Source organism: Scyliorhinus torazame, chromosome 3 (genome assembly GCF_047496885.1).
Source record: "Scyliorhinus torazame isolate Kashiwa2021f chromosome 3, sScyTor2.1, whole genome shotgun sequence".
NCBI lineage: Eukaryota > Metazoa > Chordata > Chondrichthyes > Carcharhiniformes > Scyliorhinidae > Scyliorhinus > Scyliorhinus torazame.
Window position 1 is genome coordinate 126,939,778 of NC_092709.1, and position 18,855 is coordinate 126,958,632.

Sequence of the window (18,855 nt, forward strand, 5' to 3'; positions counted from 1 at the left end):
AAAGGGAAGTTACCGTTAGGTTTTTATACTCACACAGAGACTGCTCCTCCTCCTCCGAACGGATCCCGAAACTAGGCCCGAAGAAAGAGAGAGAACAAAACAGTAGGGAAAAGGCACCTTCCCCACTCTGCACCGAATTACCTCTCCTGCACTAAATTACCAAGTTTCAAATTCTCACTCTGTCGGTGTCTCACTCACTCGGCTGTCTCTCTTTGACCTGCGCAACGCTTACTGAGTGTGCTTTCTGTCTGTCTTTTATACAGACTTCAGGATGACTCACACCAAAACTTCAAAGAGAAGAATACAATGTGTACCTTTGTGCCCCTAAACAGGCCTGAGGTGACTGCCAGATAACTGCCTCTGAGCAATTAGGGTGGGGGCAGCTTCAGCCAATCAGACACTAATCTACACTGCACTTTTAACTGAAAAACAGCAGAAGTAGATTAACCACTTACCTTTCCTGGTTACCTCACTGCACCAAATTACCTAGTTTCAAATTCTCACTCTGTCTCTGTCGCACTCACTCAGGCTGTGTCTCTTTGACCTGCGGAACGCTTACTGAGTGCACTTTCTGTCTGTCTTTTATAAAGACTTCAGGATGACTCACACTAAAACTTCAAAGAGAAGAATACAATGTGTACCTTTGTGGCCCTAAACAGGGGGCATGTTAAAAGGAAAGCTTAAAGGATTACTTAGTGTTGTAGTCTTTGGGGGGGTTGTATTTGAATTAATGGTTGCTAGGATGTTCACTGTATGTTTTAAAAAGGTTAACTTGAGTTCATAGAATAAACATCGTTTTGCTTTAAAAAAAATACTACTCCATTTCTGCTGTACCACACCTGTAGAGTGGGCCGTGTGCTCCCCATACCACAATCTATTAAAAGTTGTGGGTCAGGTGAACTCCATGATACACTTTGGGGTTCTCTAAACCTTGGCCCATAACAATAGTCATAGTTCTGTGGAGTGTGCAAAATCAATATTAATCAATCGTTCTTCAATAAATCATTTTTGTTTTAAGTTAGAGATTGGTGGTTTCTTTATAATCACACCATCAGACCATTCTGGATTACGAATCAAAGAGTAATGACATATTACTAAAAAGTAATATAATATGGTACCAGGTATTGGTTACAGAACCTACCGAGTATAATTTAGTAAGCTTAGAAAAAAGAAAAAAGAAAAAAACTAAGAAACTTTTGACTTGCGAAGCACCAACCTGAGACTGCAGAACATTGACGAATCCAGGATCGATGGACAAAGCTCAAGCTCCACGACATCCAAAGATCACTGATAACTTAAATGTAAACTAGCGTGTGTTCAAGCAGCAATTCCAAATTTATTTAGAGGCTTCCGATTTGAATAGTGCTACAGATGCACCGTAAAATTGCTCTTCTACTAATTATGGCTGGTCCACATGCCACTGAGATCTATAATTCTTTCCAATACACGGCAGATCAAGGTAAAACAATGTTTGAAGTAATTCTTGCAAAATGTGATAATCATTGTAAAATCCAAACTAATGAAACGTTTGAGCATTTTATTTTAACAAGAGATTGCAAAACAGGGGTGAATCAATTGACTGCTTTGTTACTGATCTGAAACTGCTAGCACAATCCTGTAACTTCTCCACACTGAATGATTCCATGTTTAGAGACCAAATAGTCTTTGGCATAACTGATGAAAAGCTTCGAGAAAGATTGCTCAGGCAAAAGGATATAATGCTTGAAAATGCGGTTGAAATGTGTCATGTTCATCAGCAATCGAAAAATCAATACCAAGAACTTTTTCTCCTTGAAAAGGGCGCAAAAACTAACCACGATGTAGAGTGCGTTAAGGCAGTGTCACAGATGAAGAAGATGCACTTTTCGGATGGCAGCCATTCTAACCCTGCACATGCGTAGTTCATCAAAAGATGGGAGACAAGACGAAAGCCGATCTGCGCATGCGTGAAGAAATGTCGTGCGTGATGAAGTCTACGTCATGACGTGTGGAAGGTGTGGAACCTCCCACCTTCAAAAAAATGCCCTGCTGGAGGAAAACAATGCTCAGAATGTGGCAAACAAAACCATTTTGCTGCTCAGTGCAGATTCACAGTCGCATTTAAATCTGCAAAGTCCAATTCCAGACAGATTAATGTAAGAAGTGTAGAATCTAAGGAAGAAGATTTTGAACAGAATATTTCAAAGGATTCAGATGTTTACTCTTTGGAAAACACTATTTTTGTCGGAATCATGGAAAAGTTTGACAACATCGCTGAAGTAACATCATCTCTTAAATCAGTCAACTCCATTAATTTGGATACAGAATGGAACACTGTATTGAAAGTAAATGACTGTCCAATCAAATTTAAGTTGGACACAGGCGCTTCTGCCATTTGCTTACAAAGCCTGATCTCACAAAGCTTAAGCAAACCCCTAAAATACATCCATCAGCTTGTAGATGAAAAGACTACAATCGCAATTCAATCCCATCAATTGGATCATGCTATTTGATAGTTTCCAACAATCATATAGCGACTTCACTAAGATTCGAGATTGTCAAGTCAGATAAATCATCACTCTTAGGTGTGGAAGCCTGCAAGGATTTACACCTAATACAGCAAATTTATACTGCAACTTCATCTCAACCCATGCTGCATGATGATATAAAAGGTATACTGAACCAATATCCAGACGTCTTTGAAGGCATGGGTACTCTTCCATTCAAGTACAAAATCTTGTTAAGGACGGATGCCAAACCTGTGGTACACCCTGCGAGGAGGATTCCTGCTCCAGTTAGAGAAAGATTAAAACTTGAATTAGAAAGGCTACAACAACAAGGAATAATTTCAAGAATCACTGAACCGACTAACTGCGTGAAGAAACCTTCTGGTGATCTGAGGTTATGTATAGACCCTGAGGATCTCAACAAGAATATCTTGCGGGAACTCTATCATAGAACATAGAACATACAGTGCAGACGGAGGCGATTCGGCCCATTGAGTCTGCACTGACCCACTTAAGCCCTCACTTCCACCCCAATAACCCCTCCTAACCTTTTTGGTCACTAAGGGCAATTTATCATGGCCAATCCACCTAACCTGCACGTCTTTGGACTGTGGAAGAAAACCGGAGCACCTGGAGGAAACCCACGCAGACACGGGGCGAACATGGAGACTCCGCACAGTAACCCAGCGGGGAAGCGAACCTGGGACCCTGGCGCTGTGAAGCCACAGTGTTATCCACTTGTGCTACCGTGCTGCCCAATCCCATTCCAAAAAGAGAGGAAATCACTAGCGAGATGGCTAATGCACGCAAATTTACTAAATTAAATGCATTGCGAGGTTTCTGGCAAATGTAATAGGATGAATCAAGTAGAATGTTATGCACTTTCAACATGCCTTTTGGCAGATCCTGCTTTAACAGAATGCCATTCGGGATGATCTCTATGTCAGAAATCTTCCTCCGCATTTGGAACAGATGACGGGGGCTATGAAGGTGTTTGTGTCTACGTCGACGACATTATCATATGGTCAACAACAAAGGAAGAACATAGCTCAAGACTACAATATGTTTTTCAACGAATACACAAGTATGGTCTTAAATTGAATCAATCCAAATGTAGTTTCGGCATTTCCACACTCAAGTTCCTTGGAGAACAGATTTCTGAACATGGTGTACGACCTGACACGGACAAGATTGAAACCATTCAAAGAATGAAGGTTCCAGAGGACATAAAGTCAGTTCCACGTTTTCTAGGTGTTGTAAATTCTTGAGGCAAATTTATTCCTAATCTATCAACTAGAATGACAGCTCTTAGAAATTTGATTTAAAAAGTCAACCACATTTGAATGATCATCAAAAGGAATGGCTTGATTTAAAATCTCAATTATCAACTGTGCCTCTTCTATCATTTTTAGATCCGAACAGAGACAAAATTTTGACTGATGCGAGTCAAGATGGGATAGGAGCAGTACTGTTGCAAAAGGATGACAATTCATCTTGGTTACTGGGGGGGGGGGTGGGGGGGGGGGTGGGGGGGGCGGGGTGAACAGTCAGCTGTCGTGGTGCACAGAGGCACCAGCGATATAGGTAAAAAACGGGACGAGGTCCTACAAGCAGAATTCAGGGAGTTAGGAGTTAAACTAAAAAGTAGGACCTCAAAGGTAGTAATCTCTGGATTGCTACAGTGCCACGAGCTAGTCAGAGTAGGAATGTCAGGATAGATAGGATGAATGCGTGGCTCGAGAGATGGTGCAAGAGGGAGGGATTCAAATTTCTGTGGCTTTGGAACCGGTTCTGGGGAGGTGGGACCAGTACAAACCGGACAGTCTGCATCTGGGCAGGACTGGAACCGGTGTCCGGGGGGGCGGGGGGTTGCTAGAGTTGTTGGGGAGAGTTTAAACTAATGTGGCAGGGGGATGGGAACCGATGCAGGAAGTTGGAAGGTAGTAAAACAGGGTCAGAAACAAAAGGCAGTAAGGGGGAAAGTGTAAGGCAGAGAAGCCATAGTAAAAAACAAAAAGGGCGACAGTACGAGGTACAGTGACTGAGGGGAGCTCAGGAATAGGACCAGGAATACTAAAAGGAATAAAACGGGAAGTGAAAACATTAATGGTAAGCAAAGCGGCAGGTTGTTACGTGAAGATATGGGTTCAACGGAAGGAAAATTAGAAGAAAGGTTAAGAGGAAATATATCTTAGGAGAGGTTACTGATCGAGGTGTTAAGATTCAGAACAGAGGTAAAAAAGCCAACGTAAGTGTACTTTACCTGAATGCTTGTAGTATTCGGAATAAGGTAAATGAGTTGATGGCGCAAATCATCGTGAATGACAATGATTTAGTGGCCATTACCGAAACATGGTTAAAGGATGGTCACGACTGGGAGTTAAATATCCGAGGGTATCAAACTATTCGGAAGGACAGAGTGGATGGTAAGGAAGGTGGTGTAGCTCTGTTATTTAAGGAAGACATCCGGGCAACAGTAAGGGCTGACATCGGTGCTATGGAGGATAAGGTTGAATCCATTTGGGTGGAAATCAGGAATGCTAAGGCGAAAAAGTCACTGATAGGAGTAATCTATAGGCCACCAAATAGTAACATTAGAACAGAGAACATAGAACGATACAGCGCAGTACAGGCCCTTCGGCCCACGATGTTGCACCGAAACAAAAGCCATCTAACCTACACTATGCCATTATCATCCATATGTTTATCCAATAAACTTTTAAATGCCCTCAATGTTGGTGAGTTCACTACTGTAGCAGGTAGGGCATTCCACGGCCGCACTACTCTTTGCGTAAAGAACCTACCTCTGACCTCTGTCCTCTATCTATTACCCCTCAGTTTAAAGCTATGTCCCCTCGTGCCAGCCATTTCCATCCGCGGGAGAAGGCTCTCACTGTCCACCCTATCCAACCCCCTGATCATTTTGTATGCCTCTATTAAGTCTCCTCTTAACCTTCTTCTCTCCAACAAAAACAACCTCAAGTCCATCAGCCTTTCCTCATAAGATTTTCCCTCCATACCAGGCAACATCCTGGTAAATCTCTTCTGCACCCGCTCCAAAGCCTCCACGTCCTTCCTATAATGCAGTGACCAGAACTGTACGCAATACTCCAAATGCGGCCGTACCAGAGTTCTGTACAGCTGCAACATGACCTCCTGACTCCGGAACTCAATCCCTCTACCAATAAAGGCCAACACTCCATAGGCCTTCTTCACAACCCTATCAACCTGGGTGGCAACTTTCAGGGATCTATGTACATGGACACCTAGATCCCTCTGCTCATCCACACTTCCAAGAACTTTACCATTAGCCAAATATTCCGCATTCCTGTTATTCCTTCCAAAGTGAATCACCTCACACTTCTCTACATTAAACTCCATTTGCCACCTCTCAGCCCAGCTCTGCAGCTTATCTATATCCCTCTGTAACCTGCTACATCCTTCCACACTATCGACAACACCACTGACTTTAGTATCGTCTGCAAATTTACTCACCCACCCTTCTGCGCCTTCCTCTAGGTCATTGATAAAAATGACAAACAGCAACGGCCCCAGAACAGATCCTTGTGGTACTCCACTTGTGACTGAACTCCATTCTGAACATTTCCCATCAACCACCACCCTCTGTCTTCTTTCAGCTAGCCAATTTCTTTTTTTTTTAAATAATATTTTATTGAAAATTTTTGGTCAACCAACACAGTACATTGTGCATCCTTTACACAACATTATAACAATACAGATAATAATGACCTTTTTTATTTAAACAAGAACAAAAGAAAACAACAACAAATAAATAAATATTAAATAACAAAAATAAAAAAAAACTAGCCCTAATTGGCAACTGCCTTGTCTCAGGCCACACCCCCCCCCCCCACCCCCCCCCCCCCCCAAGTTCTGGGCCGCTGCTGCTGCCTTCTTTGTTCTCCCCTATCTATCTTTCCGCAAGATATTCGACGAACGGTTGCCACCGCCTTGTAAACCCTTGAGCCGACCCCCTTAGGACGAACTTAATCCGCTCTAACTTTATGAACCCCGCCATATCATTTATCCAGGTCTCCACCCCCGGGGGCTTGGCTTCTTTCCACATTAGCAATATTCTGCGCCGGGCTACTAGGGACGCAAAGGCCAAAACATCGGCCTCTTTCGCCTCCTGCACTCCCGGCTCTTGTGCAACCCCAAATATAGCCAACCCCCAGCTTGGTTCGACCCGGACTCCTACTACTTTCGAAAGCACCTTTGTCACCCCCATCCAAAACCCCTGTAGTGCCGGGCATGACCAAAACATATGGGTATGATTCGCTGGGCTTCTCGAGCACCTCGCACACCTATCCTCCACCCCAAAAAATTTACTGAGCCGTGTTCCAGTCATATGTGCCCTGTGTAATACCTTAAACTGAATCAGGCTTAGCCTGGCGCACGAGGACGACGAGTTTACCCTGTTTAGGGCATCTGCCCACATCCCCTCCTCAATCTCCTCCCCTAGCTCTTCTTCCCATTTCCCTTTTAGTTCGTCCATCATAGTCTCCCCTTCGTCTCTCATTTCCCTATATATATCCGACACCTTACCGTCCCCCACCCATTTCTTTGAGATGACTCTGTCCTGCACCTCTTGTGTCGGGAGCTGCGGGAATTCCCTCACCTGCTGCCTCGCAAAAGCCCTCAATTGCATGTACCTGAATGCATTCCCTTGGGGCAACCCATATTTCTCGGTCAGCGCTCCCAGACTCGCAAACTTCCCATCCACAAATAGATCTTTCAATTGCGTTATACCTGCTCTTTGCCACATTCCATATCCCCCATCCATTCCCCCCGGGGCAAACCTATGGTTGTTTCTTATCGGGGACCCCCCCAGTGCTCCGGTCTTTCCCCTATGTCGTCTCCACTGTCCCCAAATCTTCAGTGTAGCTACCACCACCGGACTCGTGGTATAGTTCCTTGGTGAGAACGGCAATGGGGCTGTCACCATAGCCTGCAGGCTGGTCCCCTTACAGGACGCCCTCTCTAATCTCTTCCACGCCGCTCCTTCCTCCTCTCCCATCCACTTACTCACCATTGAAATATTAGCGGCCCAATAATACTCACTTAGGCTCGGTAGTGCCAGCCCCCCCCTATCCCTACTACGCTGTAAGAATCCCTTCCTCACTCTCGGAGTCTTCCCGGCCCAAACAAAACCCATAATACTCTTTTCTATCCTTTTGAAAAAAGCCTTCGTGATCACCACCGGGAGACACAGAAACACAAAAAGGAATCTCGGGAGGACCACCATCTTAACTGCCTGCACCCTCCCTGCCATTGACAATGCTACCATGTCCCATCTCTTGAAATCTTCCTCCATCTGTTCCACCAACCGCGTCAAATTTAGCCTGTGCAATGTGCCCCAATTCTTAGCTATCTGGATCCCCAGGTAACGAAAGTCTCTTGTTACCTTCCTCAACGGTAGGTCTTCTATTTCTCTACTCTGCTCCCCTGGATGCACCACAAACAGCTCACTCTTTCCCATGTTCAATTTATACCCTGAAAAATCCCCAAACTCCCCAAGTATCCGCATTATTTCTGGCATCCCCTCCGCTGGATCCGCCACATATAGTAGCAGATCATCCGCATATAAAGATACCCGGTGTTCTTCTCCTCCCCTAAGTATTCCCCTCCATCCCTTGGAACCTCTCAGCGCTATCGCCAGGGGCTCAATCGCCAGTGCAAACAGTAATGGGGACAGAGGACATCCCTGCCTTGTCCCTCTGTGGAGCCGAAAATATGCCGATCCCCGTCCATTCGTGACCACACTCGCCACTGGGGCCCTATACAACAGCTGCAACCATCTAACATACCCCTCTCCGAACCCAAATCTCCTCAACACCTCCCACAGATAATCCCACTCCACTCTATCAAATGCTTTCTCGGCATCCATCGCCACTACTATCTCCGTTTCACCCTCTGGTGGGGCCATCATCATTACGCCTAACAACCTCCGTATGTTCGTGTTCAGCTGTCTCCCCTTCACAAACCCAGTTTGGTCCTCATGAACCACCCCCGGGACACATTCCTCTATTCTCATTGCCATTACCTTGGCCAAGACCTTGGCATCTACATTGAGGAGGGAGATTGGTCTGTAGGACCCGCATTGTAGCGGATCCTTTTCCTTCTTTAAAAGAAGCGATATCGTTGCTTCTGACATAGTCGGGGGCAGTTGTCCCCTTTCCTTTGCCTCGTTGAAGGTCCTCGTCAGTAGCGGGGCGAGCAAGTCCAAATATTTTCTGTAAAATTCAACTGGGAATCCGTCCGGTCCCGGGGCCTTTCCCGTCTGCATGTTCCTAATTCCTTTCACCACTTCTTCTACCGTGATCTGTGCTCCCAATCCCATCCTTTCCTGCTCTTCCACCTTGGGAATTTCCAGCCGATCCAAAAACTCCATCATTCTCTCCCTCCCATCCGGGGGTTGAGCTTCATACAATTTTTTATAAAATGTCTTGAACACTTCATTCACTCTCTCCGCTCCCCGCTCCGTCTCTCCATCTTCGTCTCTCACCCCCCCTATTTCCCTCGCTGCTCCCCTTTTCCTCAATTGGTGTGCCAGCAATCTGCTCGCCTTCTCTCCATATTCATACTGTACACCCTGCGCCTTCCTCCATTGTGCCTCTGCAGTGCCTGTGGTCAGCAAGTCAAATTCCACATGCAGCCTTTGCCTTTCCCTATACAGTCCCTCCTCCGGTGCTTCCGCATACTGTCTGTCCACCCTCAAAAGTTCTTGCAACAACCGCTCCCGTTCCTTACTCTCCTGCTTCCCTTTATGTGTCCTTATTGATATCAGCTCCCCCCTAACCACCGCCTTCAACGCCTCCCAGACCACTCCCACCTGAACCTCCCCATTGTCATTGAGTTCCAAGTACTTTTCAATGCATCCCCTCACCCTTAAGCACACCCCCTCATCCGCCATTAGTCCCATATCCATTCTCCAGGGTGGACGCCCTCTTGTTTCCTCCCCTATCTCCAAGTCTACCCAGTGTGGGGCATGATCCGAAATGGCTATAGCCGTATATTCCGTTCCCCTCACCCTCGGGATCAATGCCCTACCCAACACAAAAAAGTCTATGCGTGAATAGACTTTATGGACATAGGAGAAAAACGAGAACTCCTTACTCCTAGGTCTACTGAATCTCCACGGGTCCACCCCTCCCATCTGCTCCATAAAATCCTTAAGCACCTTGGCTGCTGCCGGCCTCCTACCAGTCCTGGACTTCGACCTATCCAGCCTTGGTTCCAACACCGTGTTAAAGTCTCCCCCCATTATCAGCTTTCCGGTCTCTAGGTCTGGGATGCGTCCTAGCATTCGCCTCATAAAATTGGCATCGTCCCAATTCGGGGCATACACGTTTACCAACACCACCATCTCTCCCTGTAATTTGCCACTCACCATCACGTATCTGCCCCCGTTATCCGCCACTATAGTCTTTGCCTCGAACATTACCCGCTTCCCCACTAATATAGCCACCCCCCCTGTTTTTCGCATCCAGCCCCGAATGGAACACCTGCCCTACCCATCCTTTGCGCAACCTAACCTGATCTATCAGTTTCAGGTGCGTTTCCTGTAACATGACCAGATCTGCTTTAAGTTTCTTAAGGTGTGCGAGTACTCGTGCCCTCTTTATCGGCCCGTTAAGCCCCCTCACGTTCCACGTGATCAGCCGAGTTGGGGGGCTTCCCACCCCCCCCCCTTGCCGGTTAGCCATCATCTTTTTCCAGCTTCTCGCCCAGTTCCCACGCGGCTGTATTTCTCCCAGACGGTGCCCCCCCCGCCCATCCTTTCCCGCACCCACTCCCCCCTTTCCCCAGCAGCAGCAACCCAGTAATTCCCCCCTCCCCCCCCCCCCCCCCCCCCGCTAGACCCCCCGCTAGCGTAATTACTCCCCCCATGTTGCTCCCAGAAGTCAGCAAACTCTGGCTGACCTCGGCTTCCCCCCGTGATCACGGCTCGCCCCGTGCGGTGCCCCCTCCTTCCTGCTTCTCTATTCCCGCCATAATTATCATAGCGCGGGAACCAAGCCCGCGCCTCTCCCTCGGCCCCGCCTCCCATGGCCAACGCCCCATCTCCTCTCCCTCCCCACCTCCCCCCATCACCACCTGTGGGAGAAAGAAAAGTTACCATACCGCAGGATTAATCATACAATCCCTCTTCGCCCCCCCCCCCCCCCCCACACTCGTCCCACCACTTTGTCCAAACGTTCATTTTCGTAGTCCAATCATTCCAATTTTTCTTCTACAATAAAAGTCCACGCTTCATCCGCCGTCTCAAAGTAGTGGTGCCTCCCTTGATATGTGACCCACAGTCTTGCCGGTTGCAGCATTCCAAACTTTATCTTTTTTTTGTGAAGTACCGCTTTGGCCCGATTAAAGCTCGCCCTCCTTCTCGCCACCTCCGCACTCCAATCTTGATAGACGCGGATCACCGCGTTCTCCCATTTACTACACCGAGTTTTCTTCGCCCATCTAAGGACCATTTCTCTATCCTTAAAACGGAGAAATCTCACCACTATGGCTCTGGGAGCTTCTCCTGCTCTCGGTCCTCGCACCATAACTCGGTATGCTCCCTCCACCTCCAACGGACCCGTCGGGGCCTCCACTCCCATTAACGAGTGCAGCATCGTGCTCACATATGCCCCGACGTCCGCCCCCTCCACACCTTCAGGAAGGCCAAGAATCCTCAAGTTGTTCCTCCTTGCGTTATTTTCCAGTGCCTCCAACCTCTCCACAGATCGTTTCTGGTGTGCCTCCTGTATCTCCGACTTCACCACCAGGCCCTGTATGTCGTTTTCATTCTCTGCTGCTTTCGCCTTCACGACCCGAAGCTCCTGCTCCTGGGTCTTTTGTTCCTCTTTCAGCCCTTCAATCGCCTGTAATATCGGGGCCAACAACTCTTTCTTCATTTCCTTTTTTATCTCCTCCACGCAGCGTTTCAAAAACTCTTGTTGTTCAGGGCCCCATATGAAACTGCCACCTTCCGACGCCATCTTGGTTTCTGCTTGCCTTCCTTGCCGTTGTTCCAAAGGATCCGCTGCAATCCGGCCACTTTCCTCTCCTTTTTCCATCCGTGTCCAGGGGGAACACCCTTCTGGTTTACCGCACGGTGTTTTCAGCCGTTAAAATTGCCGTTGGGGCTCCTATCAAGAGCCCAAAAGTCCGTTTCACAGGGAGCTGCCGAAACGTGCGACTCAGCTGGTCATCGCCGCACCCGGAAGTGCCAGCTAGCCAATTTCTGATCCACATCTCTAAATCACCCTCAATCCCCAGCCTCCGTATTTTCTGCAATAGCCTACCGTGGGGAACCTTATCAAACGCTTTGCTGAAATCCATATGATGTGGTGTATATACACCACATCAACTGCTCTACCCTCGTCTACCTGTTCAGTCACCTTCTCAAAGAACTCGATAAGGTTTGTGAGGCATGACCTACCCTTCACAAAGCCATGCTGACTATCCCTGATCATATTATTCCTATCTAGATGATTATAAATCTTGTCTCTTATAATCCCCTCCAAGACTTTACGCACTACAGACGTGAGGCTCATAGTCTATAGTTGCCGGGGTTGTCTCTGCTCCCCTATTTGAACAAAGGGACCACATTTGCTATCCTCCAGTCCTCTGGCACTATTCCTGTAGCCAATGATGACATAAAAATCAAAGCCAAAGGTCCAGCAATCTCTTCCCTGGCCTCCCAGAGAATCTTAGGATAAATCCCATCAGGACCCGGGGACTTATCTATTTTCAGCCTGTCCAGAATTGCCAACACCTCTTCCCTACGTACCTCAATGCCATCTGTTCTATTAGCCTGTGTCTCAGCATTTCTCCTCCACAACATTATCTTTTTCCTGAGTGAATACTGACGAAAAATATTCATTTAGTATCTCACCTATCTCTTCAGACTCCACACACAACTTCCCATCCCTGTCCTTGACTGGTCCTACTCTTTCCCTAGTCATTCGCTTATTCCTGACATACCTATAGAAAGCTTTTGGGTTTTCCTTGATCCTACCTGCCAAATACTTCTCATGTCCCCTCCTTGCTTGTCTTAGATCTCTGTTTAGATCCTTCCTCGCTACCTTGTAACTATCCATCGCCCCAACTGAAACTTCACACCTCATCTTCACATAGGCCTCCTTCTTCCTCTTAACAAGAGATTCCACTTCTTTGGTAAATCACGGTTCCCTCGCTCGACGCCTTCCTCCCTGCCTGACCGGTACATACTTATCAAGAACACGCAGTAGCTGATCCTTGAACAAGCTCCACTTATCCAGTGTGCCCAACACTTGCAGCCTACTTCTCCACCTTATCCCCCCCAAGTCACATCTAATGGCATCATAATTGCCCTTCCCCCAGCTATAACTCTTGCCCTGCGGTGTATACTTATCCCTTTCTATCATTAACGTAAACGTCACCGAATTGTGGTCACTGTCCCCAAAGTGCTCTCCTACCTCCAAATCCAACACCTGGCCTGGTTCATTACCCAAAACCAAATCCAACGTGGCCTCGCCTCTTGTTGGCCTGTCAACATATTGTGTCAGGAAACCCTCCTGCACACACTGTACAAATAAAACGACCCATCTAATGTACTCGAACTCACAGCTGGTGAGTCAGTTTCAGCGGGAGCAGTGCGGAAGTGGCTGCTGGGAGGTAAGTCTGTCCTTTAAAAGCTCTTGTCTTTGCAGGGGCAGGCCAGTCGATTTCGGCGTGAGAACAGCTGGTGAGTCAGTTTCAGCGGGAGCAGTGCGGAAGTGGCTGCTGGGAGGTAAGTCTGTCCTTTAAAAGCACTTGTCTTTGCAGGGGCAGGCCAGTCGATTTCGGCGTGAGAACAGCTGGTGAGTCAGTTTCAGCGGGAGCAGTGCGGAAGTGGCTGCTGGGAGGTAAGTCTGTCCTTTAAAAGCACTTGTCTTTGCAGGGGCAGGCCAGTCGATTTCGGCGGGAGTGGAGCTGGCTGGTTAGTCAATTTCAGCAGGAGCTGAGAATTTTTTTAAAAAAAATTTAAATTAGTGTTTTAGGCAGGAACAGGAAGTCGACCCGCGGACGTCTGGGAAGACCCTCACCAATAAATTCTGGTGGAGAGGAAACCCGAGACACTACACTTGTAGTGTCTCCCACCCGCCCTCCTCCTCTAACCTAATAATAAAACCCATTGGTCTGAGGTAAGTACCATATTTTATTATATTATTATTATTTTTTATAAAAAATTTAATTTAGTTGTTAGCCAGATCTTGGTAGAAAGTTAGAGGAATGGCAGGGAAGGGAGTGCAATGTTCCTCCTGCAGGATGTTTGAGGTGAGGGATGCAGTTAGTGTCCCTGCTGATTTTACCTGCAGGAAGTGCTGCCATCTCCAGCTCCTCCAAGACTGAGTTAGGGAACTGGAGCTGGAGTTGGAAGAACTTTGGATCATTCGGGAGGCAGAAGGGGTCATAGATAGCAGCTTCAGGGAATTAGTTACACCAAAGATTGGAGATAGGTGGGTAACTGTAAGAGGGACTGGGAAAAAGCAGTCAGTGCAGGGATCCCCTGCGGTTGTTCCCTGAGAAACAAGTATACCGCTTTGGATACTTGTGGGGGTGGGGACATACCAGGGGTAAGCCATGGGGTACGGGCCTCTGGCACGGAGTCTGTCCCTGTTGCTCAGAAGGGAAGGGGGGAGAGGAGCAGAGCATTAGTAATTGGGGACTCTATAGTCAGGGGCACAGATAGGAGATTTTGTGGGAGCGTGAGAGACTCACGTTTGGTATGTTGCCTCCCAGGTGCAAGGGTACGTGATGTCTCGGATCGTGTTTTCCGGGTCCTTAGGGGGGAGGGGGAGCAGCCCCAAGTCGTGTTCCACATTGGCACTAACGACATAGGTAGGAAAGGGGACAAGGATGTCAGGCAGGCTTTCAGGGAGCTAGGATGGAAGCTCAGAACTAGAACAAACAGAGTTGTTATCTCTGGGTTGTTGCCCGTGCCACGTGATAGTGAGATGAGGATAGGGAGAGAGAGCATTTAAACACGTGGCTACAGGGATGGTGCAGGCGGGAGGGATTCCGATTTCTGGATAACTGGGGGCTCTTTCTGGGGAAGGTGGGACCTCTACAGACAGGATGGTCTACATCTGAACCTGAGGGGCACAAATATCCTGGGGGGGAGATTTGTTAGTGCTCTTTGGGTGGGTTTAAACTAATGCAGCAGGGGCATGGGAACCTGGATTGTAGTTTTAGGGTAAGGGAGAATGAGAGTAGAGAGGTCAGGAACACAGATTTGACGTCGCAGGAGGGGGCCAGTGTTCAGGTAGGTGGTTTGAAGTGTGTCTCCTTTCATGTTTCTAACCTCAGCCCATACTACCTCGGAAGATGAGTCCCCATCTAGCATCCTCTCCGCCACCGTAATACTGCTCTTGACTAGCAGCGCCACACCTCCCCTCTTTTGCCTCCTTCTCTGAGCTTACTAAAACACCTAAACCCCGGAACCTGCAACATCCATTCCTGTCCCTGCTCTATCCATGTCTCTGAAATGGCCACAACATCGAAGTCCCAGGTACCAACCCATGCTGCCAGTTCCCCTACTTTATTTCGTATACTCCTGGCATTGGAGTAGACACACTTCAAACCACCTACCTGAACACTGGCCCCCTCCTGCGACGTCAAATTGACCAGCCACGTGTTTAATTGCTCTCTCTCCCTATTCCTCATTTCATTATCACGTGGCACGGGCAACAAACCAGAGATAACAACTCTGTTTGTTCTCGTTCTGAGCTTCCATCCTAGCTCCCTGAAAGCCTGCCTGACATCCTTGTCCCCTTTCCTACCTATGTCGTTAGTGCCAATGTGGACCACGACTTGGGGCTGCTCCCCCTCCCCCCTAAGGACCCGGAAAACACGATCCGAGACATCACGTACCCTTGCACCTGGGAGGCAACATACCAAACGTGAGTCTCTCACGCTCCCACAAAATCTCCTATCTGTGCCCCTGACTATCGAGTCCCCAATTACTAATGCTCTGCGCCTCTCCCCCCTTCCCTTCTGAGCAACAGGGACAGACTCCGTGCCAGAGGCCTGTACCCCATGGCTTACCCCTGGTAAGTCCCCCCCCTCCACAAGTATCCAATGCGGTATACTTGTTTCTCAGGGGAACGACCGCAGGCGATCCCTGCACTGACTGCTTCTTCCCAGTCCCTCTTACAGTTACCCATCTATCTCCAATCTTTGGTGTAACTAATTCCCTGAAGCTGCTATCTATGACCCCCTCTGCCTCCCGAATGATCCGAAGTTCTTCCAACTCCAGCTCCAGTTCCCTAACTCGGTCTTGGAGGAGCTGGAGATGGCAGCACTTCCTGCAGGTAAAATCAGCAGGGACACTAACGGCATCCCTCACCTCAAACATCCTGCAGGAGGAACATTGCACTCCCTTCCCTGCCATCCCTCTAACTTTCTACCAAGATCTGGCTAACAACTAAATTAAATTAAAAAAAAATAATAATAATAATAAGATATGGTACTTACCTCACACCAATGGGTTTTATTATTAGGTTAGAGGAGGAGGGCGGGTGGGAGACACTACACGTGTAGTGTCTCGGGTTTCCTCTCCACCAGAATTTATTGGTGAGGGACTTCCCAGAAGTCCGCGGGTCGAGCTTCCTGTTCCCGCCTTAAACATTAAATTTTTTTTAAAAAACAGCAAAGAGGGACCGAAAACGGGACCAGGTAAGTGTTTACCGCTGAAATTGACTAGCCTGCTCCTGTGAAGGTCTCCCAGAAATCACTAACGCACCGCTCCCGCTGAAATCGACTGGCCTGCTCCTGCAAAGACAAGTGTTTTTAAAGGAGAGACTTACCTCCCAGAAATCACTTGCGCACTGCTCCCGCTGAAATTGACTAGCCTGCTCCGCTCCCGCTGAAATCGACTGGCCTGCTCCTGCAAAGACAAGTGTTTTTAAAGGAGAGACTTACCTCCCAGAAATCACTTGCGCACTGCTCCCGCTGAAATTGACTAGCCTGCTCCGCTCCCGCTGAAACCGACTGGCCTGCTCCTGCAAAGACAAGTGTTTTTAAAGGAGAGACTTACCTCCCAGAAATCACTTGCGCACTGCTCCCGCTGAAATTGACTAGCCTGCTCCGCTCCCGCTGAAATCGACTGGCCTGCTCCTGCAAAGACAAGTGTTTTTAAAGGAGAGACTTACCTCCCAGAAATCACTTGCGCACTGCTCCCGCTGAAATTGACGAGCCTGCTCCGCTCCCGCTGAAATCGACATTATGGTGGGGAAGGCAATAAACAAAGAAATAACTGATGCATGTAGAAATGGTACAGCAGTTATCATGGGGGATTTTAATCTACATGTCGATTGATTTAACCAGGTTGGTCAAGGCAGCCTTGAGGAGGAGTTTATAGAGTGTATCCGCGATAGTTTCCTGGAACAGTATGTAATGGAACCTACGAGGGAACAAGCGGTCCTAGATCTGGTCCTGAGTAATGAGACAGGATTGATTCAGGATCTCATAGTTAGGGACCTCTCGGAAGGAGCGATCACAATATGGTGGAATTTAAAATACAGATGGAGGGTGAGAAGGTAAAATCAAGCACTAGTGTTTTGTGCTTAAACAAAGGAGATTACAATGGGATGAGAGAAGAGCTAAGGTAGACTGGGAGCAAAGACTTTATGGTGAAACAGTTGAGGAACAGTGGAGAACCTTCTAAGCGGTTTTTCACAGTGCTCAGCAAAGGTTTATACCAACAAAAAGGAAGGACGGTAGAAAGAGGGAAAATCGACCGTGGATATCTAAGGAAATAAGGGAGAGTATCAAATTGAAGGAAAAAGCATCCAAAGTAGCAAAGATTAGTGGGAGACTAGAGGACTGGAAAATCTTTAGGGGGCAACAGAAAGCTACTAAAAAAGCTATAAAGAAGAGTAAGATAGATTATGAGAGTAAACTTGCTCAGAATGTAAAAACAGATAGTAAAAGTTTCTACAAATATATAAAACAAAAAAGAGTGGCTAAGGTAAATATTGGTCCTTTAGAGGATGAGAAGGGAGATTTAATAATGGGAGATGAGGAAATGGCTGAGGAACTGAACAGGTTTTTCGGGTCGGTCTTCACAGTGGAAGACACAAATAACATGCCAGTGACTGATGGAAATGAGGCTATGACAGGTGAGGATCTTGAGAGGATTGTTATCACCAAGGAGGTAGAGATGGGCAAGCAATTGGGGCTAAAGGTAGACAAGTCTCCTGGCCCTGATGGAATGCACCCCAGAGTGCTAAAAGAGATGGCCAGGGAAATTGCAAATGCACTAGTGATAATTTACCAAAATTCACTCGACTCTGGGGTGGTCACGGCAGATTGGAAATTAGCAAACGTGACACCACTGTTTAAAAAAGGAGGTAGGCAGAAAGCGGGTAATTATAGGCCAGTGAGTTTAACTTTGGTAGTAGGGAAGATGCTGGAATCTATCATCAGGGAAGAAATAGCGAGGCATCTGGATGAAAAGTGTCCCATAGGGCAGACGCAGCATGGGTTCATAAAGGGCAGGTCGTGCCGAACTAAATTAGTGGAATTTTTTGAGGACATTACCAGTGCGGTAGATAACGGGGAGCCAATGGATGTGGTATATCTGGATTTCCAGAAAGCCTTTGACAAGGTGCCACATAAAAGGTTGCTGCATAAGGTAATGATGCATGGCATTAAGGGAAAAGTAGTAGCATGGATAGAGGATTGGTTAATTAATAGAAAGCAAAGAGTGGGGATTAATCGGTGTTTCTCTGGTTGGCAATCAGTAGCTAGTGGTGTCCCTCAGGGATCAGTGTTGAGCCCACAACTGTTCACTATTTACATATATAATTTGGAGTTGGGGACCAAGGGCAATGTGTTCAAGATTGCAGATGACACTAAGATAAGTGGTAAAGCAAAAAGTGCGGAGCATACTGGAAGTCTGCAGGGGGATTTGGATAGGCTACGTGAATGGGCTAGGGTCTGGCAGATGGAATACAATGTTGACAAATGTGAGGTTATCCATTTTGGTAGGAATAACAGCAAAAGGGATTATTTAAATGATAAAATATTAAAACATGCTGCTGTGCAGAGAGACCTGGGTGTGCTAGTGCATGAGTCGCAAAACGTTGGTTTACAGGTGCAACAGGTGATTAAGGCGGCAAATGGAATTTTGTCCTTTATTGGTAGCGGGATGGAGTTTAAGACTAAGGAGGTTATGCTGCAATTGTATAAGGTGTTAGTGAGGCCACGCCTGGTGTATAGTGTTCAGTTTTGGTCTCCTTACTTGAGAAAGGACGTACTGGCACTGGAGGGTGTGCAGAGGAGATTCACTAGGTTAATCCCAGAGCTGAAGGGGTTGGATTACGAGGAAAGGTTG

At 47.4% G+C, this 18,855-nt stretch overlaps 1 long non-coding RNA gene across 3 annotated transcripts in view; it reads right to left on the reverse strand.

The window, feature by feature from the left end:
- Positions 1 to 18,855, reverse strand: part of LOC140408671 (uncharacterized) — a 127,834-nt gene that overhangs the window by 16,543 nt on the left and 92,436 nt on the right. For all 3 annotated transcript variants that reach the window (XR_011940167.1, XR_011940168.1, XR_011940166.1), the window contains 2 exons: positions 2,663 to 2,765; positions 1,217 to 2,025 (listed from right to left, as the gene is read on the reverse strand). This is a non-coding gene — a long non-coding RNA (uncharacterized lncRNA). The remainder of the gene's footprint in view (positions 1 to 1,216; positions 2,026 to 2,662; positions 2,766 to 18,855) is intronic.